This window comes from Pogoniulus pusillus, chromosome 1 (genome assembly GCF_015220805.1).
Source record: "Pogoniulus pusillus isolate bPogPus1 chromosome 1, bPogPus1.pri, whole genome shotgun sequence".
Taxonomy (NCBI): Eukaryota; Metazoa; Chordata; class Aves; order Piciformes; family Lybiidae; genus Pogoniulus; species Pogoniulus pusillus.
The window spans coordinates 50,450,807-50,474,857 of NC_087264.1; the positions used below are offsets into that span (position 1 = coordinate 50,450,807).

The 24,051-nt window shown below is 50.0% G+C and overlaps 1 protein-coding gene across 5 annotated transcripts in view; it reads left to right on the forward strand.

The window, feature by feature from the left end:
- Positions 1 to 24,051, forward strand: part of LRRC4C (leucine rich repeat containing 4C) — an 802,274-nt gene that overhangs the window by 548,668 nt on the left and 229,555 nt on the right. For 4 of the 5 annotated variants that reach the window (XM_064152050.1, XM_064152039.1, XM_064152059.1 and 1 more), the window contains one exon: positions 18,582 to 18,678. The exons of the other annotated variant lie outside the window; for it this stretch is intronic. The gene's annotated coding sequence lies outside the window, so the exon portion shown is untranslated. The remainder of the gene's footprint in view (positions 1 to 18,581; positions 18,679 to 24,051) is intronic. 5 annotated transcript variants of the gene reach the window in all.

Consider the following 24,051-nt stretch of genomic DNA (forward strand, 5'->3'; position numbering starts at 1 on the left):
TTCAGTTCTGGGTTCTCTACGTCAAAAGAGGCAGGAAAAAAATGGGGAGAGCTCAGCTGGGGGCCACAGAGATGCTGAGGGGCCTAGAGCATCTCTGTGAGCTCTGGCAGGGAGGTTGTATTTGATGATCTCTTTAGGTCCCTTCCAACCCCTAACATCCTGTGATCCTGTGGAAAGCTGAGAGCCTTGGGGCTGTTGAGCTTGTGTGGTGGTTTGGGTGTTACCTGCCCCCCTCACCCCCGACTTTGGAATTCACCTGGACTAATCTCAGCCAGCTCTGGAAATTGAATGAAGCTTACATTTGCAGCTTAGCTCAATATACAAGCAGATAGTTACAGTTATACACAGAAATAGACAAGGTAAAAGGTAATGCAGAAACACAGCAGCCCTCCCAGAAACCTGAGTCCTCAGGAGGGGCTCCCAACTGCCCTTCCACCTCCTCCCAGCCCTCTACCTTACCCCAGATGTTGCCTTGTGCCCCAAGGAAGAATGGAGGTCAGCCAGGGGGGATAGGAAGCAAAGTGGATTCATCAGAGAGACGGAGGGTGAGGTTAGAGAGAAAATGCAGCCCAGAGCCCAAAGAGCAACTCCTTTATCTATGTTTGGATTCTTGTTCTTACATATCTCAGCAAGCCTATGAGTGAAGCAGACATCACCATTGTTTCTTTTCCACAGCCTGTGATCTAATCCTTCTCACCAGCACATTCTAGCTAGCTTCAAAGTAGCACAGCCTGCAGAAGAGCAGCCTGAGAGGGGATCTGAGCAATAGCTAAAGGGTGGGGGCCAAGAGGATGGGGGCAGACTCTTTTTAGTGGTGCTCAGTGACAGGGCAAGGGGCAGTGGGCACAGCCAGGAGGTTCCACCTGAGCATGAGGAAAAAAATTGCTTTGAGGATGCTGGAGCCCTGGAGCAGGCTGCCCAGAGAGGCTGCAGAGTCTCCAGCTCTGGAGAGATTCCAACCCCACCTGGCCACTGTGATCCTGAACAGGCTGCTGTGGGCTTGGACTAGCTCTTCAGAAGCCCTTTTAACCATTCTGTAGTTCCATTTGCATCCTATTCTTCAGCAGACTCTGGATATGATTCTTTTTTTATGGAGACTTTTACCTTCAGAGCCTCCCACAAAGCTTTGCTCACATAAACACTGGAGATATTCTAGAAGCATATCCCAAGAACTGGACGTTACAGATCCAGAAGGTACATTCCACAGCCAAAATGCTGTTAGGGCCAATGCTTTTGAATTTAGAGCACCAAATCTATAATCAGCATAAAGCATTGTTCCCTTAGGTTGCAACTAATTGTAGCTATTTATCATTTGCTTAGCAGTTAAGTGAACTGCTTCTGTGGTGCAACTCCATTGCTGCTTCTTAGCGCTGAACCATGTTCAAAAGTGGTTTCAGTGAGGAGATGAGGAGGAACGTGCTGGAACTAAAGATTAGTTTCTAGGACTGCAGTGTTCTGAGGGTGCAGAGCTAATAATAACAACCATATTTGCTCAAAAGGCATGGACCTGTTTCAATAACTGTGTGTGGCTACCACTTTCCTGCACACAGAGGCTGAAAGAGTTGGGGTTGTTCAGCCTGGAGAAGGGGAGGCTGCTGGGTGACCTTAAAGTGGCCTCCTGGTACATGAAGTGGGATACAAGAAAACTGGAGAGGGACTTTTTACTAGGGTCTGTAGTGCTAGGATGAGAGGCAATTGATTGAAGGTTGAGGAGGGCAGATTTAGGTTGGAGATTAAGAAGAAATTCTTTCCAGTGAGGGTGGAACAGGTTGCCCAGGGGATGTGGGGAGGCCTGTGGATGTGCTCTATCTGGACTTCAGCAAGGCCTTTGACACTGTCCCCCACAGCAAACTGCTGGCTAAGATGGCTTGGATGGCAACACTCTGTGCTGGGTTAGGAACTGGCTGGAGGGCTGAGCCCAGAGAGTGGTGGTGAATGGTGCCACATCCAGCTGGCAGCTGTCACTAGTGGTGTGCCCTCAGGGATCAGTGCTGGGCCCCATCCTCTTTAACATCTTCATAGATGATCTGGATGAGGGCATGGAGTCAGTCATCAGCAAGTGTGCAGATGACACCAAGCTGGGGGCAGATGTGGCTGAGTTGGAGGGCAGAAGGGCTCTGCAGCAGGACCTTGACCAGAATAGAAGCACAGAATGGTCTGGATTGGGAGGGACCTCCAAAGCTCATCCAATTCCAACCTCCACCATAGACAGGGACGCCTCTCAACTAGACTTGGTTGCCCAAGGCCTCATCCAGTCTGCCCGTCTTAAACACCTCCAGGGATGGGGCATCCACACCCACTCTGGGCAAACTATTCCTGAGTCTCACCACCCTGAGACTGAAGAGCTTCTTGCAGTGCTGAGCACAGGACACAATCACATCCTTATGTGTTAATTTCCTATGTCATAACCAAAGCTTGGCTGACTCTAATGTGAATCCTGTCTGAAATATGGAACTCAGTGGTGATTATCCATAATTTTTATTGCCATGGATTTGCAGTAGCATCTTCCCATGGCTATTTCATCTCTTTTGCTTAACATTTTTTTAAGGAAGCAGCACTCAATAAATAGATTTTTAATGTGTGTGACAGCAGTGAAATCTGCTATGAGTAGCAGAAAATCATCCAGGATGAATGGAGCTCTAGTGAAAGAGACCTAAAGAGGTCAGCTCAGATCATCTCTGCCCTCAAAATTAAGGTGAAATGCAATTGATTCCTGACTTGGACTTACCTAACCCATTCTTGAAGACCTCTCCAAGACTTCACAGGTTCCCTTGGCCAACAGGTAGCTCATATGAACCATAGAATGGTCCAGGCTGGAAAGGACTTCCAAAGGTTGTCTATTCCCACACCCCTAGAGTCAGCAGGAGCACCCTCAGCTAAAGCAAGTTGCTCAGAGCCCTTTTGAGCCTCCCTTTGAATGTCTCCAGGGAAAGAGATAGGAAATCTCACAGAGCTTGGTTGTGACAACCTCTCCTTTTCTCATGGTTGAACCTTTTCCCATTTGTAACCTTTTCCATTCTTCCTGCCTTCTGGTGGCATAGCAAATTGATGAAGGTTTAATATCCTCAAGGAGATTTCATCATTGTCTTTTCACAGCATTTGCATGCTGTTTATTTTGTCCTAAGCTTTGGAGCTGGGATTGGTTAGCCTGGAGAAGAGGAGGCTCAGGGGAGACCTTATTGCTGCCTACAACTACCTGAGGGGTGGTTGTGGCCAGGAGGAGGTTGCTCTCTTCTCTCAGGTGTCCAGCACCAGAACGAGAGGACACAGCCTCAGGCTATGCCAGGGGAAATTTAGGCTGGAGGTGAGGAGAAAGTTCTTCCCTGAGAGAGTCATTGGACACTGGAATGGGCTGCCCGGGGAGGTGGTGGAGTCGCCGTCCCTGGAGCTGTTCAAGGCAGGACTGGACGTGGCACTTGGTGCCATGGTCTGGCCTTGAGCTCTGTGGTAAAGGGTTGGACTTGATGATCTGTGAGGTCTCTTCCCACCTTGGTGATACTGTGATACTGTGAATATGTGTGTTAGATCCCTACAGACCTATCTTTTAACCTGATTACCTTGAGTGGGACAGGCAAGGACTAGTGTGGTTTCCTTCCTTTGAACTTAAAAACCTGAAATCATACAATGACAGAACTGTTTTAATTGAGAAAGGCCTCTGAGATCACCAAGTCCAACCACCAACGCTGGCTTAGCCTGGAGTAAAACACACAAAGGAAGTACTGCTTGCGATGGATGGAAAGCTGTGAGCAGTGTTCAGGGCTACAGCACTCACTACTCAGAGGTTAAGGTTAGAAAGGGATTTTTTGTCCATCATTAGAGTGGTAATGCCCTTGGTTGGTTGTTTGGTTTGTTTTGTGTCATGGTCACAAAATCCCAGGATGTAAGGGGTTGGAAGGGACCTCTGGAGAGCTGCCAGTCCAAACCCCCTGCCACAGCAGGACCAGAGAATCCAGCACAGGTGGCACAGGAACACATCCAGACAGGGCTGCAAAGGCTGCAGACAAGGAGACTCCACAGCCTCTCTGGGCAGCCTGTGCCACTGCTCTCTCACCCTTACAGCAAAGAAGTTCTTCCTCCTCTTGAGCTGCAGCTTCCTGTGCTGCAGTTTCCATCCCTTGTCCCTTGGCCTATGGCAGGGCACAAGTGAGCAGAGGCTGTCCCTGTGCCTTCCTTCCTGACCCCCAGCCCTCAGCTCTTGACAGACATTGCTCAGCTCCCCTCTCAGCCTTCTCCTCTGCAGACTGAACAGCCCCAGGGCTCTCAGTTCTATAGTATTGTGCCTGGACCACTTTCTGGGGTCATGCAGTGCAACACTTGCAAGTGACTCATAGGAGGTTCTCTCCTCTTTCTGCTCTGCACTGGTTGGGCCTCATCTGGGATGTTACATCCAGTCCTGGGCTGTCCCATTCAAGAAGGACAAGGAGCTACTGGAGAGAGTCCAACAAGTAGCCACTAAGATGCTGAGGGAACTGGAACATCTACCTTAAGAAAAGCTGAGAGCCCTGAGGTTGTTTAGCCTGCACAGGATCAGCCTGACCAGGGAGGCTTCTGAATTCTCAGCAAGAGCTAAAGGGCAAGGGGCAAGAGGATATGGTCAGACTCTTCTCAGTGCTGTCTAGTGACAGGACAAGGGGCAATGGGCACCAACTGGAACTCAGAATGTTCCACCTGGACATGGGAAAATACTTATTTGTTGCAAGAGTGGCAGAGCCCTAGACCAGGCTGCACAGAGATGTTGTGGAGTCTCCTTGTCTGGAGAGATTCCAGACCCACCTGGACATGTACCTGCTTGATTTACTCTAGATGGCCCTACCCTAGCAGGGGGATTGGATTAGGTGATCTTCAGAGGTCTCTTCCAGCCCCCACCATCCTGTGGTTCTGTTCATTGAGAGGATTGCATGAACAGGAGCACTAACATAGAAAGATCTGTTGCAGCTCATACAATGCCAGTTCTGTTAATCTAGTCTTCTTCCTGACAGTCTTGTCAGAGCCTTTGCATTAATTAATGTCCAATCAACTCTGTAATTAGTTCTTACATGCTTTAATACATTGGAAAGGTTGTGAGACACTCTGCTTGCTTTCTAGCTAAATAGAAAAGGTTATCAGTCTCCAGGACTGGCAGTTTAGTGAACACTGAATGCATTCACCACCAGGGGTTTTCACTGGAAGTCAAGCTCATGAAATACCTTCTTTTCATTTTTATTCTCTTCTGGGAACTGGTTGAAGGAAAGGAGTCAGAGAGTTGTAGTCAACGAGATGGAGTCTGGCTGGAGGCCTGTGACTAGTGGGTCACCCCTCAGGGGTGAATATTTGGACCACTTCTGCTCAATATATTCATCAATGACCTGGGTGAGGGCACAGAGGGCACTGCCAGCAAGTTTGCTGATGGCACCAAACTAGGTGGAGAGGCTGCCACAGCAGAAGGCTGTGCTGCCATTGAGCCAGACTTGGGCAGGCTGAGGGTTGGGCAGGGAGACATTGAATGGAGTTCAGTAAGGGCAAGGGGAGAGTCTGGCACCTGGGAAAGAGCAACCCCGGGGAGCAGGATAGGTTGGGGACTGAGCTGCTGGAAGGCAAAAACAGGAAGAGGATTTGGGGATCCTAGTTGATATGAGGTTGACCATGAGCCAGCAATGTGCTCTGGTGGCCAGAAGGACCAAGGCCATCCTGGGGTAGATTAGAAGGGCTGTGGTTAGTAGGTCAAGAGAGGTTCTCCTTCCCCTCTACTCTGGAGTACTGTGTCCAGTTCTGGGCCTTCCAGTTCAAGAGGGACGTAGAAGTGCTTGAGAGAGTCCAGTGCAGAGCCACAAAGATGCTGAAGGGAATGGAACATCTCTGTTATGAGGAGAGCCTGAGGGAGCTGTGGCTGTGCTGCTGGGAGAGGAGGAGCCTGAGAGGTGACCTCAGTCATGGTGATAAAGATGTGCAGGGTGAGTGGCCAGGGGCTAGAGCCAGGCTCTGCTGGGTGATGCCCAATGGCAGCACAAGGGGCAGTGGTGGAAGCTGAGGCATAGGAAGTTCCATGGAAGCAGGAGGAGGAATTTTTTTCTTCCCTGTGAGAGTGACAGAAGCCTGGAAGAGGCCCCCCAGGGGTGTTGTGGAGTCTCCCTCTCTGGAGATACTCAAAACCTGCCTGGATGTGTTCCTGCATGACCTGCTCTAGGTGCTCCTGCTCTGGCAGAGGGGGACTTGGACTGGCTGAGCTTTGGAGGTCCCTTCCAGCCCCTGGCATTTTGTGATTCTGTGATTCTAAACATGCTCTTGCCTCCTGCTGGCTCTTTGCTCGGTGTGAAGTGGCAACTGATCCTATCTCTGTACTGCAGATTTCTTCATCTCTCAGGGTCATGGCTCAGCTGAGCTCCAGATGCCAAGTGCTTACATTAAGCAAATATTTCATGTTTCTTTTCTGATGCTTTCCTAGATGAGCCCCTTGTCAAATCCTGACAACCTGTGAAGATGGTAGATTGTGGGACAGAAGGTATAGCCTTGATCTTATGGAAGTGAAAATGTGCATGACAACTACAGCATATGATTTATTAAATGGTTGTCTAACTCTGTTAATTTAACCATTGCATCATTTCTGCTTCTACATTGCATCTGCAGTGTGATCTTCCTGATCACCTGCTTCTCTGCTGGAAGCTGAGAACCTCTCCACACAGCTCAAAAGCAGGAAGCCAGTTCCAGCTACACACCTCTTGAAAAGGGAACTGTTTAAGAAAGGTTTGCTTTCCAGTACAGATTAGAGGTTGACCTGCTGGAAAAGAGCTCCATGGATAAGGAGCTTGGAGTCCTGATGGGCAACAAATTCACCCCAAGCCAGCAACGTGCTCTGGGGCCGAGAAGTGCAATAGTCTCCTGGAGTGCATTAAGAGCCTCAAGGGGGGTTCTTCTCTCCCTCTGCTCTGCCCTAGTGAAGCCAAATCTGGAGTACTGGGTACAGGGAACTCCTGGAGAGAGTTTTGGGAAGGCAGTAAACATGCTGAAGGGCCTGGACTGTGTCTGTGAGGAGGAAAGGTGGAGAGCCCCACAGCTGTCAAGCCTGGAGAGGAGCAGCCCCAGAGGGGATCTGAACAATGCTCAGCAAGAGCTGAGGTGGGGGCAGGAGGAAGGGGACAAACTCTTTCCATTGGTGCCCAGCAACAGGACAAAGTGCAATGGGCACAAACCAGAATCCAGGAGGTTCTACCTGAACATAAGGATAAGATTCTTCCCTTTGAGGGTGCCCTGAAGCAGGTTGTCTGGAGAGCTTATGGAGTCTCCTTCTCTGAAGAAACTCCAAACCCACATGAGCACTGTAATCTTGGGCAGACTGCTCTGCTTAACCCTGCTTTAGAAGGGAGTTGGACTCCAGAGGTTCCTCCTAACTTCTGACATACTGTGCTGTTTGCATGGATGTCCAGGCATGAGGCTGCTTGATGACCAAGCTTACTCCCTTGACTGTTGAGTTAGATCTAACAATTTGAATGTCAGTTCTTCACCTTCTGTCACAATTTCTCCTAATCCCCATTCCTGGTAAATTTTCCATTACAGAATCACAGAATGTTAGAGGTTGGAAGGCAACTCCAAAGATCATCCAGTCCAACCCTCCTGCCCAAAGCAGGGTCCCACAAAGCAGGATTCACCCTGGAATGCATCTAAGTGGGTTTGTAAAGGCTCTAGAGTACACTCCACAACTTCTCTCAGCAGCCTGCTCCAGGGCTCTGGCACCCTCAGACCCAAGAAGTTTCTCCTCATGCTGAGCTGAAACCTTCTCTGTTCAACTTTGTATCCATTGCTCCTTGGCTTATTGCTGTGCACCACCCAAAGAGTTTGGCCCTTTCCACTTGACCCCCCTCAGATATTTGTACACATTGCTCAGATCCCTCTCAGCCTCCCTTTCTCCATACTACACAGCCCCAGGGCTCTCAGTCTCTCTCCATAGGCAGATGCTCAAGTCCCCCAGACATCCTCATGGCTCTCTGCTGGACTCTCTCCAGCAGGTCCCTGTCTCTCTTGAGTTGGGGAGCCCAAAACTGGACACAGTATTGCAGGTGTGGTCTCAGCAGGGCAGAGCAGAGGGGCAGAAGAACCTCCCTAGCCCTGCTGGCCACACTTTTCCTGATGCCCCCCTGGGCTGCCTACTAGGGCACATTGCTGCCCCACGCAGAACTTGCTTCCCATCAGCACTCCAAGCTCTTTCTCCATGGAGCTCCTTTCCAACAGGGCAACCTCTAACCTGTACTGGTGCCTGCTGTTGTTTAAATGGAGAGGTATGATTTTTCTTGATAGAAGGATGAAGGAGAAAGGTATTAACATCATTTACTGGGTCGTGGGTTTGGTAGGTTGCTTTTCTGTGTGGTCCTGTTTGGCTGAAGTAGAAGTAAAAGCCGAAAGTTTGCACTCCTTCAACACTCCTTCCAGATTTTGACTTTGTCATTTCAGATTCCTGTCAGATCACTCAGCTGACTCAAGTCTGTAGCACATTACAGCATTCTAAATGGCATTTGGTTCTGCCATATGCCACTCTGTGCTGTGGCACACCAGAGCAGTAGCATGATTTGTCAAGCTTATCAATACTTAATTTATCCTTATTAGAGTTTTATCTAATGCAGCTCTTCATTTAACTTACATCCTTAGGCACTCACTGCTAAAGCACAGGCAGGAAGTTTAGCCTGGAAGAAGGTGTTTTGAGGGAAGTTATTCCTTCTGCATAGGTCAGTAGGTGTTTAGCCAGAAAGCAGCTCTGTTGTATCTCCATTGATCATAGAATCATAGAATCAACCAGATTGGAAGAGACCTCCAAGCTCATCCAGTCCAACCTAGCACCCAGCCCTATCCAGTCAACCAGACCATGGCACTAAGTGCCTAACCAGGCTTTGCTTGATGGTCTGGAGGAGGAGATTTGAGTCCTCCATCAGTGAGTTTGCAGGTGACACCAAGTTGGGAGCAAGTGTGGATCTGTTAGAGGGCAGGAGGGCTCTGCAGAGGGACCTGGACAGACTGCACAGATGGGCACAGTTCAGTGTCATGAGGTTTAACAAGTCCAAGTGTCGGGTTCTGCTCTTTGGCCACAACAACCCCATGCAGAGGTACAGGCTGTGGACAGAGTGGCTGAGAGCAGCCAGGCAGAGAGGGACCTGGGGGGACTGGTTGGCAGTAACTGAACGTAAGCCAGCAGTGTGCCCAGGTAGCTCTCTCATCCTGTCCTCACAACAGAGGGGTTCCAGCCCTCTCATCATTTTTGTGGCCTCTTCTGGACCCTCTCCAACAGGCTGATGTCCTTCTTGCACTGAGGGTTCCAGAGCTGGATGCAGTAATCCAGATGAGGAAGTATGGAAGTGCTGGTTCAGAAGCCAGAATGCAGATGCCTCAGCAGACAACTAGAAGGAATGTTTGCTAATAGCTTTTCATCCCTCTGTGCATCTCTCACATATTTGCCCATTTAATCTTTGTGTATTTAATTATTAAGGAATGTTAATAGAAACTTGCTAGCAGTTCTTATGTGGTTTAAGAGCCTAACTCTTGTAATCATAAATTAGCTAGATAAGTGGAAACTAGAAGCCCACTGCCAGTCAATTAGTCGTAGACATCCGAGTGCCACTGTCACTATGTTTTCTTGGCACACAACTTAGGCTTACAAAAACCATTGATGGACTTCAGTGCTTTTGTGGCACAGAACTGGCTTAACATTTTCTGTTACCAGCTGTTGGATAGGACATAAAGATGTGTTTGAAGGAAAGGAAACAGCAACACAGAAACACAGAACTTTAGAGGTTGGAAGGGACCTCCAGAGAGCATCCAGTCCAACCCCCCTGCCAAAGCAGCATCACCCAGGGTAGTCCACTCAGGAATGCATCCAGGTGGGTTAGGAAAGGCTCCAGAGAAAGACACTCCACAACCTCTCTGGGCAGCCTGCTCCAGGGCTCTGGCACCCTCACTCTAAAGAAGTTTCTCCTCATGCTGAGCTGAAGCCTTCTCTGTTCCAGTTTGTATCCATTGCTCCTTAGCTTATTGCTGTGCAGCCCCCAAAAGAGCTTGGCCCCCTCCACTTGGCACCCAGGCCTCAGCTCTTGATAGACATTGCTCAGATCCCCTCTCAGCCTTCTCTTCTCCAGACTAACCAGCCCCAGGGCTCTCAGCCTCTCTCCACTCTCTCCACTGGACTCTCTCCAGCAGCTCCCTGTCTCTCTTGAGTTGGGGAGCCCAAAACTGGACACAGTATTCCAGGAGTGGTCACAGCAGGGCAGAGTAGAGCTGGAGAAGAACCTCCCTAGCCCTGCTGGCCACACTTTTCCTGATGCCCCCCAGGCTGCCATTGCTTCTCTTGCCCACCAGGACACATTCATTGCTGGCCCACGCAGAACTTGCTGCCCACCAGCACTCCAAGGTCTTTCTCCATGGAACTGCTCTCTAGCAGGTCAGCCCCAGCCTGTACCGGTGCCTGCTGTTATTCCTCCCCAGATTCAGGAGCCTGCACTTGTCCTTATTGAACTTCATGTGGTTAGCCAGCCACTCCAGTTAGTACATTTTGGGTGCAACAGAAGTAAACAGGTGAGTCAAAACCACAAAACCCCTTTGATTATGTAGAGACCTCCCAGCTCCAAAGGCCTTTTACAGCATCAAGTGTTCAGGTTCCTAAAATGAGCTTGAGCAACAGGTTGGTTCTGACTTCTAAGTAGAGGGGAGAAAAGGGAAGAGTACCAAAGAGGAACAAACTGAACTTGTAAAGCAGCTCCCAGAATTGCCTGCACACCAATTCCTACCAGTTCCTTGTGCTAATGAGTGGCTTGGCAGTGTAGCTTACAGGAGATTTGCATTCTGCTCTGGTGACTTCTTCTCTTCTTGGCTTCCTCAGTGATAGAGCTTCAGATGTCGCCACCATCAAACAGCAGGAACGAACATCTGCTGCCCCCCTTAAACTTCCCTGAGCTCTCTTCCCTGGTGTCCCTGGATGGAAGCCTGAGGATGGCCTTGGGGGCTGTATTGTAGTGAAAGATTTTCTAGGGCAGATGGCCAAATTAAAATTATTTACTTGCCTTACACAGCCAGGCTCTGAAATTGACATGAATGAGCCCAATAAAGTATGGAGTACTTAGGTGGTAGAAGAGAACTGGGGTTTAATTTACACAAACTTGACACTGAAATAGCTTCAAAACAAAACAACAAACAGACAAATAAAAAACCCTCAACCTGCTTACAAAGGAATATCACCCAAATAGTAAACTCTTTAGTAACAGTGGGCTGGCATTTGGATCCATAGCTGCTCCTTTATGCAGAGATGGAAGGCTAAGCAATTGTGTTGGTTGCTCTCTATGTATCACACTACACAGAGTTGTTTCAGTTGGAAAAGACCTCTAGAATCCAGTCCAATCACCAACCCAACACCACCATGGCCATTAAACCATGTCCCAAAGTGTTGCATCCACACTCTTATTGAACACTTCCAGGGATGGGGACTCCCACACCTCCCTGGGCAGCTTGTTCCAGTCCCTAACCAGTCTTGCAGCAAATACAGATTTCCACGTCTCCAAACGAAGCCTCTCCTGGCACAATTCTAGGCTAATATCCTCTCATTCTGTCACCTGATGGCAGGACTGTTTCCATTCTATAAGGTCATTCAATTTGTAGAATGGCAGAATTGTTTTGCTTGGAAAATCCCTCCAAGATCACTGAGTCCAGCCATCAACCCAGCACCACCATGGCCACTAAACCATGTCCCATAGTGCCATGGCCACAGGTTTCTTGAACACCTCCAGGGATGGGGACTCCATCACCTCCCTGGGCAGCCTGTGCCAATCCCTGACCACTCTTGCAGCAAAGAAATTGTTCCTCATCTCCAACCTAAACCTCCTCTGGCACAATTTAAGGCTGCTTCCTCTCCTATCACCTGATACTAAGTAGAGGAGTCCAACCCCACCTCACTGCAACCTCCTTGCAGGGAGCTGTAGAGAGTAATGGGATCTCCCCTCAGCCTCTTCTTCTCCAGATTGAACACAGTATCACAGTATTATCAGGGTTGGAAGAGACCTCACAGATCATCAAGTCCAACCCTTTACCACAACAGCACCCCCAGTCCAACCCTTTACCACAACACCACCCCCAGTCCCCTCAGTTGCTCCTCCTCAGCTCTGTTCTCCAGACCCTTCAGCAGCTTTGTTGCCCTTCTCTGAACATTCTCTAGCACCTCAGTATCCTTGGAGTGAGGGATGCCAAAACTCTACCCAGTGTTCATGCTGCAACCTCACCAGTGCTGAGTACAGGAGGACGATCCCTTCCCTGGTCCTGCTGGCCACACTGTCCCCTGTCCAGGCCAAGTTGCTCTTGGCCTTTTTGGCTACCTGAGCACAGTGCTGGCTGTCAACCAGCACTCCCAGGTGCTCTTCTGCCAGGCACCTACATACATACAGAGAGCCTTTGTGTTAAATACAACATAGGAGCCATATGCAGTGGTGGAGGAAGTAAAGAAAGCAAATGTTGTATGTGTTGGAAAGGTTTATTCTAGAGGGCTTTTGTTTTCCAAAGCAAATCTGGTACCCTCAGTCAGGAATATAACCTAAGTGTTGTTGTACGATGGCAAATATTAGTCAGAGTTTCAAGCTGACATGAAGTCCATTAGGGAAAATAGAAAGTAAGTAAGTAATAGCCCTGACTAATTCTGGATACAAAGAAGATGCAGGTGGGAGCTGAAATAAATAGGTGTTTATTTCTTCAATTGGTTGCATTTTGTCTTCATCTGCTAACAGGAACTGCTGTAGATGTAACCAAATAGTGCTCTCTGAGAAGGTTCTACACAAACAACCCAACCAGATGAGTTACTTCTTTAACTAAGAACATGAATGTGGGGTTTTGTTCTTTTGCTGCATCTTAAGATCTGAGAAAGCCAGGTTGGATGGGGTCTTGAGCAACCTGGACTAGCAGGAGTTCAAAAGATCACAGGATGTTAGGAGTTGCAAGGGACCCGAAGAATCCAATCCCCCCTGCCCATGGCAAGGGTGAGGTAACAAAGTGGCCTTTAAGGTCCCTTCCAACCCAACCCATTCTACTGATGGATTGAATAGATTCAACAGGTGGGCAGGAGGAGACTGCCAATGGTTTTTGAAGTTGAAATGAATTTGTTGTGAAATGTGCTAAATACCAAAATGATGGAGTCTTTATCATCCTTTTTTATTCACTGTGTAGCTTTTTATTCTGTTACTTGGCCAGGTTAGGGAGATGCAGTGTGTGTAACAGAAAATATGAATGGCAACATTTGGCTTAAGTATGTCCTGTCCAAAGGGCAGGATGAAGCTTCTGAAGGGTCTGGAGAACAGGTCTTTGGTGCTGGGGGAACTGGGTTTGATTAGCCTCAAGAAAAGGAGGTTGAGAGGAGACTTCCTTGCTTTCCACAGCTCCCTGAAAAGAGGCTGATGGAGTTGTTCTCTTCTCCTAAGCAGACAAGACAAGAGGAAGCAGCCTCAAGTTGCACCAGGAGAGGTTTAAGTTGGACATTAGGGAAAATTAATCAATGGGAAGGAATGTCAAGTCCTGGAACAGGCTGCCCAGCAGGGCAGTGGTGGAGTCACCATCCCTGGAGAGATTTACAGTGCGTGCAGATGTGGTGCTGAGAGACACGGTTTAGTGGTGGATTTTGTTGTGCTGAGCTTACAGGTGGACTCATAGAATCCACCTCAAAGCTCATCCAGATCCACCCCCTTGCCACAGACAGGGACACCTCCAACTAGAACAGGTTGCTCAAGGCCTCATCCAAGCTGGCCTTGAACACCTCCAGGGAGAGAGCAGCCACAGCCTCCCTGAGCATCCTGTTCCCATGTCACTGGAAAGAACTTCTTCCTGACATCCAGTCTAAATCTCTCCTCTGCCACTTTAAACCTATTTCTCCTCATCCAGTCATTACAAGACCTTGTTAATAGTCCCTCCCCAGACCTCCTGTAGCCCCCTTCATATCCTGGTAGGCCACTCCAAGCTCTCCTGGAAGCCTTCTCTTCTCCAGGCTGCAGAGCCCCAACTCTCATAGCCTGTTGAAGATCTTTCCTAACCTAAGCCATTCTCAGCCTAAGCCTCTTGTGTACTAAGGGGAAGCCTAAAGACAGAGCAGGCCTCCAGCAAAGGCTCCTGGAGTATCTTATTGAATCTGCAATGAGATCAGTTGAAAAGGAATTGAGTTGTGACCTGTGAATGTCATGGATTTCAGTCTGGAAAAAAAGAAGGCAGAGAGGAGATCATGTTAATGGCTCTAAATATCTGTGTGGTGGGTTTGAGGAAGCAGGGGCCAGGCCCTTTGCAGTGTTGTCCTGTGCTAGGACAAGGGTAGTCTTCAACTACCTGAAGGGAGGCTGTAGCCAGGTGGGGCTGGTCTCTTCTCTCAGGCAATCAACAACAGAACGAGGGGACACAGTCTCAAGTTGTGCCAGGAGAAGTCTAGGCTGGATGTTAGGAGGAAGTTCTTCACAGGGTGATTGGCATTGGAATGGGCTGCCCAGGGCGGTGGTGGAGTCCCCATCCCTGGAAGTCTTCAAGCAAAGCCTGGCTGAGGCACTCAGTGCCATGGTGTAGTTGATTGGCTAGGGCTGGGTGCTAGGTTGGACTGGATGAGTTTGGAGGTCTCTTCCAACCTGCTTGATTCTATATTCTACATTCTATATTCTATAAAGGGGCAGTGGATACAAACTGAAACACAGAAAGTTCCACCTCAACACGAAGAAAAAACTTTAGAGTGAGGGTGCTGGAGCCCTGGAGCAGGCTGCCCAGAGAGGCTGTGGAGTCTCCTGCTCTGGAAACTTTCCAGACCTGTCTGGATGCATTCCCGTGTGGCCTGCCCTAGGTGATACTGCTTTGGTAGGGAGAATGGACTCAATAGGTGTCTGGAGGTGTCTTCCAACTCCTTCCATTCTGTGATCCAGTGATTTCTGTTTTCCACATCTACTGTCTAGTCCCACTCTGTCTTTATTTCTTGATTCAGGTTTGTCCAACTTGATCTGAACAGAAGTGTGCTTGAAAGAAAACAAAGAAGACAAAGAGTAGAGCTTGGGTCAGGAAAGCTAAGGCTTGGCTAGAATTGAATCTGGGTGGAGCAAGTAGAATTTCTTCAGGTATATTATTGAGAAAATGAGGACTAGGGAGAATGTGGGACCCTTCCAGAAGGGAAATGGGGAACTGGTGAAAAGAAGGACATGGAAGTGTTGGAGCGAGTCCACAGAGATGCTCAGAGGGCTGCAGCAGCTCTGCTATGAGGACAGACTATGAGAGTTGGGGCTCTGCAGCCTGCAGAAGAGAAGGCTTCCAGGAGAGCTTGCAGTGGCCTTCCAGGATCTGAAGGGAGCTCCAGGAGGGCTGGGGAGGGACTATTGACAAGGTCTTGTACTGACAGGATGTGGAGGAATGGGTTTAAAGTGGCAGAGAGGAGATTGAAAGTGGCTGTTTGAAGAAGTTGTTTGCAGTGAGAGTGGTGAGACACTGGCACAGGTTGCCCAGGGAGGTTGAGGAGCACAGAATCTTTGATCACATTCTGTGATTCTGTGATCCACAACCTCCCTGGAGGTGTTCAGGACCAGGTTGGATGAGGTCATGAACAACCTGTTGTAGTGGGAGATGTCAGATGTCCCTGCCTATGGTGAGGGTTGGAATTGGATGAGCTTTGAGGTCTCTTTCACTGTAAACCATTCTTTGATTCTGTGGTTCTATACTGATGCTCCAGAACTTACAGATCCATGCTTCTCTAGCTCATCACTCAAATCCTGCCTTTTGGAGAGAGTATAAATTAGCTCTTCAGACAAATGTCTTCTTCTCTGCTTTGCAGAGTGCTTCCCCTGACTATAATTCCACATGGAGCTGTCTCACGTTCCCAGTTACTCCACTCAGAGAGCAAAGTCTCTCGTTCTTATGCAAACAAAATCCTCCCACTCCAGAGTGTTCTACTGTGTCACTGCAGAGATCTGTCACTCGCTGGTGGATTTTAATGTCACTAGAATATGCTGCTGGGGTTTTAATCCTTGAATGTGTTTTTGTTTTGGCAGAGATGGAAGGGATCACTTGACCACCTGGTAGACTCTGGGTTGGGTTGGGAAGGACCTTAAAGATCTTCCAGTTCCAACTACTACTCCATGGTCAGGGGCACCTCCCACCAGCCCAAGTCACTCAAAGCCTCATTCAACCTGGCCCTGAACACAGTATCACAGTATCACACAGTATCACAGTATCATCAGGGTTGGAAGAGACCTCACAGCTCATCAAGTCCAACCCTTTAGCACAGAGCTCAAGGCCAGACCATGGCACCAAGTGCCACGTCCAGTCCTGCCTTGAACAGCTCCAGGGACGTCGACTCCACCACCTCCCCGGGCAGCTGGCAGGGACACCTCCCACTAGAACAGGTCACTCAAGGCCTCATCCAATCTGGCCTTGAACAACTCCTGGGAAGCAGGAGCCACAACTACCTGGCATTTCCTCAAGCCCCTTAGAATTCAGGGGCAGGACTTCACCTAAAAGATTAAGCAATCAAAAGATCAAATGAGAACTTGATTTCAGTCACTTTTCCTGACTGAATGCCAGAGGGAGTCGACAACTGGAGAAGGCTGACAGTCACAGAATCCCCAAATCACACAATTAGCAAGTTGGAAAAGATCTCTGAGATCATCCACTCCAAACTAGCACCCAGCCCTGGCCAACCAACCAGACCATGGCACTAAGTGCCCCATCCAGGCTTTGCTTGAACACCTCCAGGGACAGTGACTCCACCACCTCCCTGGGCAGCCCATTCCAATGCCAATCACTCTCTCTGCCAACAACTTCCTCCTAACATCCAGCCTAGACCTCCCCCAGAACAACTTGAGGCTGTGTCCTCTTGTTCTGTCCCTGGCTGCCTGGCAGAAGAGCCCAGCCCCACCTGGCTACAGCCTCCCTTCAGGTAGTTGTAGACAGCAATGAGCTCTGCCCTGAGCCTCCTCTTCTGCAGGCTGCACACCCCCAGCTCCCACAGCCTCTCCTCACAGGGCTGTGTTCCAGGCCCCTCACCAGCCTTGGTGCCAATCATTCCAGTCAATTGGACTGAGTCAGCTGGGGCCTAGAAGAAAGTCAGGAAGGGATTATTTACAATGACCTGTAGAAATAGGATGAGGGGCAAGGGCTTCAAGCTGGAAGATGAGAGACTTAGACTGGAGGTTAGGAAGAAATTCTTTCCAGTGAGCGTGGGGACACAGTGGCACGGGTTGCCCAGGGAGGCTGTGGACATCCCCATCCTGGAGGTGCTGGCTAAGCTGTCAGCCCGTGGCTTGGATGGCAACACTCTGTGCTGGGTTAGGAACTGGCTGGAGGGCTGAGCCCAGAGAGTGGTGGTGAATGGTGCCACATCCAGCTGGCAGCTGTCACTAGTGGTGTCCCTCAGGGATCAGTGCTGGGCCCCATCCTCTTTAACATCTTCATAGATGACCTGGATGAGGGCATGGAGTCAGTCATCAGCAAGTGTGCAGATGACACCAAGCTGGGGGCAGATGTGGCTGGGTTGGAGGGCAGAAGGGCTCTGCAGCAGGACCTTGACCTGCCTGGACAGATGGGCAGAGTCCAAGGGGATGGCTTCAATAGCTCCAAGTGCAGGGTGCTGCACTTTGGCCACAGCAACCCCATGCAGAGATACAGGCTGGGGTCAGAGTGGCTGAGAGCAGCCAGACAGAGAGGGATCTGGGGGTGCTGATTGATACCCTGCCTGAACATGAGCCAGCAGTGTGCCCAGGTGGCCAAGAGAGCCAGTGGCATCCTGGCCTGCCTCAGGAATGGTGTGGCCAGCAGGGAGCAGGGAGGTCATTCTGCCCCTGTACTCTGCACTGGTTAGACCACACCTTGAGTGCTGTGTTCAGTTCTGGGCCCCCCAGTTTAGGAGGGACATTGAGATGCTTGAGCGTGTCCAGAGAAGGGCAACGAGGCTGGGGAGAGGCCTTGAGCACAGCCCTACGAGGAGAGGCTGAGGGAGCTGGGATTGGTTAGCCTGGAGAAGAGGAGGCTCAGGGCAGACCTTATTGCTGTCTACAGCTACCTGAGGGGAGGTTGTGGCCAGGAGGAGGTTGCTCTCTTCTCTCAGGTGGCCAGCACCAGAACAAGAGGACACAGCCTCAGGTTGTGCCAGGGGAGATTTAGGCTGGAGGTGAGGAGAAAGTTCTTCCCTGAGAGAGTCATTGGGCACTGGAATGGGCTGCCCGGGGAGGTGGTGGAGTCGCCGTCCCTGGAGCTGTTCAAGGCAGGACTGGACGTGGCACTTGGTGCCATGGTCTGGCCTTGAGCTCTGTGCTAAAGGGTTGGACTGGATGATCTGTGAGGTCTCTTCCAACCTTGGGGATACTGTGATACTGTGTGGATGAGCTCTGAGCTGCCTTCCAAGCTAAAGCATTCTATGATTCTATGAAATTCCACTCCATAAATGCATTTTTTTCTGGAAAGAAAAGTAAGGGGGGGGGGGGGGGAAGCACCACAGACCACAAAAAGAACACCAAAGTCACCATGTACCACTGCTTTCCCTTTCAATAACCTCAGTGTTTTCCAGCCAGTCTGCATCTTTTGTCATCTGTTTTGTGTTTTTTTTTTCTCCTCTGTGTCCTCTTTTTTGCTCTGAATCATAGGAGATATTTTAAAGCCTATTGGACTGGTAAACTGGAGACTGAAGAGAGCTTCCTTCTCTGCTGAAATAACTGAGCCAGAAGGAATCACTTTCAGTGGGTGAGTTGTGACCCAGCCTGTCACTGGCTGCTTTTCTGAATCAGCTAAATAGCTAAATACCTCTCTACACTATTTGGAAATCCTGGAGTTGGGATTGCTGCCTGCTTTCAGGCTTGCCACTAAGCAGCCACTGCTTTTGTCTTCTCTGACTCCCTGGCCTATGGTTATGAATAAGACTGGATGAGACACTTAGTGCCATGGTCTGGTTGCTTGGATGGGGCTGGGTGCTAGGTTGGACTGGATGAGCTTGGAGGTCTCTTCCAACCTGCTTGATTCTCTGATTCTGTGATTCTATTCTATGAATGTAACTGAGGGAACACCTTCAAATGGCTTAACTAAATGAATATTTATGGCCTATTGGAAGGCTCTGCAGCCATTCAGTGAGAGCTGTGCAGATTGGAGAGCTAGGCAAAGGGCAACCTCAAGAGGTCCAGGAAGAAGAAGCGTGGAGTCCTGCATGTGGGCAGGATTAACACCATGCATTGGGGTGCATCATGCACCTGATTAGTGACCTGATGGAAAGCAGCTCCATGGAGAAGGACCTCGGAGTCTCAGTGGGCAGAAAGTTCTCCATGGACACCAATGTGCCCTCATGGTAATGCAAGCCAGTGGTCTCCTGGCATGCATTCAGAAAAGTGTGGGCAGCAGGTTGAGGGAGGTTCTCCTTCTCTGTGCTCTGCTCTGGGAGGCTGCATCTGGAAGATTGTGTCCATTTCTGGGCTCTCCAGTTCAAGAGGGACATAGAACTGCTTGAGACAGCCACAAAGATGCTGAAGGGAATGGAATATCTCTATTATGAGGAGAGCCTGAGGGAGCTGTGGCTGTGCTGCTGGGAGAGGAGGAGCCTGAGGGGGGGCCTCATCAATGGTGAGAAAGATGTGCAGGGTGAGTGGGCAGAGACTGGAGCCAGGCTCTGCTGGGTGATGCCCAATGACAGCACAAGGGGCAGTGATGGAAGCTGAGGCATAGGAGGTTCCATGGAAACAGGAGGAGGACTTCTTTTCCCTGTGAGGGTGACAGAAGCCTGAAAGAGGCTGTCCAGGGTGGCTGTGGAGTCTCCCTCTCTGAAGATACTCAAAACCCATCTGGATGTGTTCCTGTGTGATCTACTCTAGGTGCTCCTGCTCTGGCAGGGGGGTGGAACTGGATGAGCTTTGGAGATCCCTTCCAGCTCATGACATTCTGTCATTCTGTAATTGAAAATAGCTTCCTCCTGATGTCCAACCTAAATCTACCCTGCTCTAGTTTCAAACCATTGCCCTTCATGCTACCACTGTAAGCCCTGCTAAAAAGTCCCTTTCCAGCCTTTCTGTAGACCCCTTTCAGGTACTAGAAGGCTGCTGTAAGGTCTCCCAGAGCCTTCTCATCTCCAGGCTGGACAGTCCCAGCATTCCCAGCCTGTCTTTGTAGGGGAGGTTCTCCAGCCCTCTGATCATCTCTATGGCACTTCTCTGGACCTGCTCCAGCAGCTCCATGATTCTCTTGTATTGGGAGTTGCAGCAATGGACAGAGTGCTCTAGGTGAGGCAAAGCAGAGGGGCAGAATCCCCTCTTGAAGCTGCTGGCCATGCCTGTTTAGTTGTGTGTTCATGGCTGCAGCATCCTTTCTGGAGATACTGTAGGACAGATATGGAGAAACCCAAAACCTTAGAGGGAAAATTGTGTCTCCTGTGCAATGTGAAGATGAGCAGACCTGCTCTGGCTGAATAACAGAATTGTCATCAAAGCAGCCATGGGCATCATTTAGTTTCTGTTGGCACCTCGAGGTCAGTGTATGGAGGCCATTAGTAACTTCTTTTGCCCTGTGCAGGTAATTGTGGGCTCTGGGGTGCATGAACACTCAGGCAAGGGTTTGAAAAGCACTCTTGGTGCCTTGAAATGACTTCTTCTGGGAATGACTGTCTGTGGCAGTGCTAAATGTTTCCTAGCAGAGAAGTGCCATAGGCACTTTTAATTGAATCCAGGAGCTGATGGCAAGAGGCAAAGCCTGTGCTGCAATCCTGCTGTCTATCTGCAGCACGTCTGGCAGACAGCAACGGCAGAACCTTCTGACGTTCAGTCAAACCTCAGAGAGGTTTCCAGAGGGACAGCTCCTGGGAGCTGAATTGTGACCTGTTTCTCTCTGGCTGTCACAGCCTTTGCCAGTGCTCTAAGCTTGCTGTTGCCTGCACCACTGGCATCTTTCCCCTGGGAGGTAAGAGGAATATTCTTTTCTTGAGAGGTAAGGCAAACCTGCTTTTCTGCTCTGTTCTGGGCTCCCCAGTGCCAGAGGAACAGGGATGTACTACAGTGTGCAATAGAGGCTGTGAGGGTGATGAAGGGACTGGAACATCAGTCCCAGGAGGAGAGGCTGCAAGCCCTGGGGCTGTTTAGACAGGAGAAGAGAGGAGATCTTAGTAATGATCACAAGTATCTGAAGAGTGGTGTCAAGAAGCAGGGGCCAGGCTCTTTTCTGTGGTGTCCTGTGACAGGAGAAAGGGCAATGGGCACAGACTGGAACCCAGGGAGTTCCACTTCAACATGAGGAAAAACTTCTCTGCAATAAGGGTGACAGAGCCCTGGAGCAGACTGTGAAGAGAAGTTGTGGACTCTCCTTCTCTGGAGACTTTCAGTACATTCCTGTGTTACCTGCCCTGGAGGATGCTGCTTTGGCAGGGGGGGGGTTAGACTCAGTGGTCTCTGGAGTTCCCTTCCAACTTCTACCATTCTATGATTCTCTGCTAATCTATTTCCTGTGGGTGATGAATGCTGCCTTTTGCTGGCTTACTGCTCAAGAAGTTTCTGTGCTGTTATGATTACAGCAATGCATATAAGAGACCCTCACCTCCTATCCAAACAGAATTGTTGGCCTGCCAGCCTCTGAGTTGCAAGGGGGAGTTGCTGAGTTGCTCTTGGTGCAATTGTAAGAGCAGAATGAGTGGGTCCTGCATGCTGCAGGTCCTACATGCTGCAAGAAAATAATAGAACAAGGTGCCCAGGGAGGTTGTGGATCTCAGAATCACAGAATGTGTTCCACAGCCTTCCTGGAGGTGTTGAAGGCCAGGGTGGATGAAGCTTTGAGCTCCCTGGGCTGGTGGGAGATGTCCCTGTCCATGGCAGGGGGTTGGAACTAGCTCAGGGAATCACAGAGTCAGAGAATCACAGAATGACATTGCCAGGAGAAGAATGCAGAAATGGTCTTGAGTGTTTAGTTTAGAGCAGTGTCCAGCAGCCTCATTCTGCTGAGCCTGTGTCAAATGTGCAATGCTCACTGCAATGCCTGACAGTGAGGGTGGGGAGACACTGGAACAGGTTTTGGATTGCTGGTTGATACCCACCTGAACATGAGCCAGCAGTGTGCCCAGGTGGCCAAGAGAGCCAGTGGCATCCTGGCCTGCATCAGGAATGGTGTGGCCAGCAGGAGCAGGGAGGTCATTCTGCCCCTGTACTCTGCACTGCTCAGACCACACCTTGAGTGCTGTGTTCAGTTCTGGGCCCCCCAGTTTAGGAGGGACATTGAGATGCTTGAGCGTGTCCAGAGAAGGGCAACGAGGCTGGGGAGAGGCCTTGAGCACAGCCCTACGAGGAGAGGCTGAGGGAGCTGGGATTGGTTAGCCTGGAGAAGAGGAGGCTCAGGGCAGACCTTATTGCTGTCTGCAACTACCTGAGGGGAGGTTGTGGCCAGGAGGAGGTTGCTCTCTTCTCTCAGGTGGCCAGCACCAGAACAAGAGGACACAGCCTCAGGCTGTGCCAGGGGAGATTTAGGCTGGAGGTGAGGAGAAAGTTCTTCCCTGAGAGAGTCATTGGACACTGGAATGGGCTGCCCGGGGAGGTGGTGGAGTCGCCGTCCCTGGAGCTGTTCAAGGCAGGACTGGACGTGGCACTTGGTGCCATGGTCTGGCCTTGAGCTCTGTGCTAAAGGGTTGGACTTGATGATCTGTGAGGTCTCTTCCAACCCTGGGGATACTGTGATACTGTGATACTGTGGATGCCCCCTCCCTGGGGGTTTCCAGTGCCAGCTTGGATGTGGCCTTGAGCAACCTGGGGCTGGTGAGAGGTGTCTCTTCCCTTGGTGAGGGGATTTGGCCCCAGCTGATCTTTAAGGTCCCTCCCAACCACAAACCCCTGTAGGATTCCCTTGGCTTTAATGTTTTTGTGGCTGAACAAAAACCCTCAGCACTGTTTCCCAGGTACCACAGGTGAGAGTTTTCCAAGGCAGAGTCAAGAAACTTTGCCAATAGAAATGGTGCTTTGGGGGTTGTTTTCTTTTGTTCCTTTGTTTGTTTTTTAACAACACTCCTGAAATTAGGAAGGATTTCTTCTTACAGGTTGCACTGCTGACTACAAAATGATCTATTCAGATGAAGGAGAGCCAGACATTATCCACATTGCTAATCCCTAGCAACAATGCATGCAGAAAGCTACTTTGCAATGAAAACTGAAATGTGTTTGTATTATCTGTAGGATTAATGCAGCAGTGGCTGGGAAGTGATTTGCCTGCTTGTGTCCTACAGCACTGACCCTGGAAAGCTGGCAGAAGCCTTCTCTCTTGTCAGGCAGATCTTATAGTAGGATTCACAGACATTTAACATTCTAAATTGAGTGTTACAATCACTAGTAACAATTTTGACCATCTCTTTGGTGCCATTTTCATGAAAACTAGGTTGAATGGGGCCTTAACTAACCTGGTCTAGTGAAAGGTGTCCCTGCCCATGGCCATAGATGATCTTCTGACCCAAACCATTCTGTGATTACAGCCCAGAGGGCAAACTGCATCCTGGGCTGCAGCCAGAGCAGTGTGAGCAGCAGGGTGAGGGAAGGGATTCTACCCCTCTGCTCCACCCTGGTGAGACCCTGCCTGGAGCACTCTGTCCAGTTCTGGAGCCCCTGGGACAGGAAAGATCTGGAGGTGCTGAAAGGTGTCCAGAGAAGGGCCATGAGGGTGATCAGAGGGCTGGAGCTGTGGGGACAGGCTGAGAGAGTTGGGGTTGTTCAGTGTGCAGAAGAGAAAGCTGAAAGGAGACCTTCTTGTGCCCTTCCAGTATCTGAAGGGGGCTGCAAGAAAGCTGGGGAGGGACTTTTTAGGGTGGCAGGACTAGGGGGAATGGATCCAAGCTAGAAGAGGGGAGCCTGAGATTAGACACTAGGAAGAAGTTCTTCAGCGTGAGGGTGGTGAGAGACTGGCAGAGGTTGCCCAGGGAGGTGGTGGAAGCCTCATCCCTGGCTGTTTTGAAGGCCAGGCTGGATGTGGCTCTGGGCAAGCTGATCTAGTGTGAGGTGTCCCTGCCCATGGCAGGGGCAGTTGGAGCTGGGTGGTCCTCGAGTTCCCTTCCAGCCTTGACCATTCTGTGGTTCTAATGTCGACAGGCTGAAAGCAGAGCAGTTGGATATCATC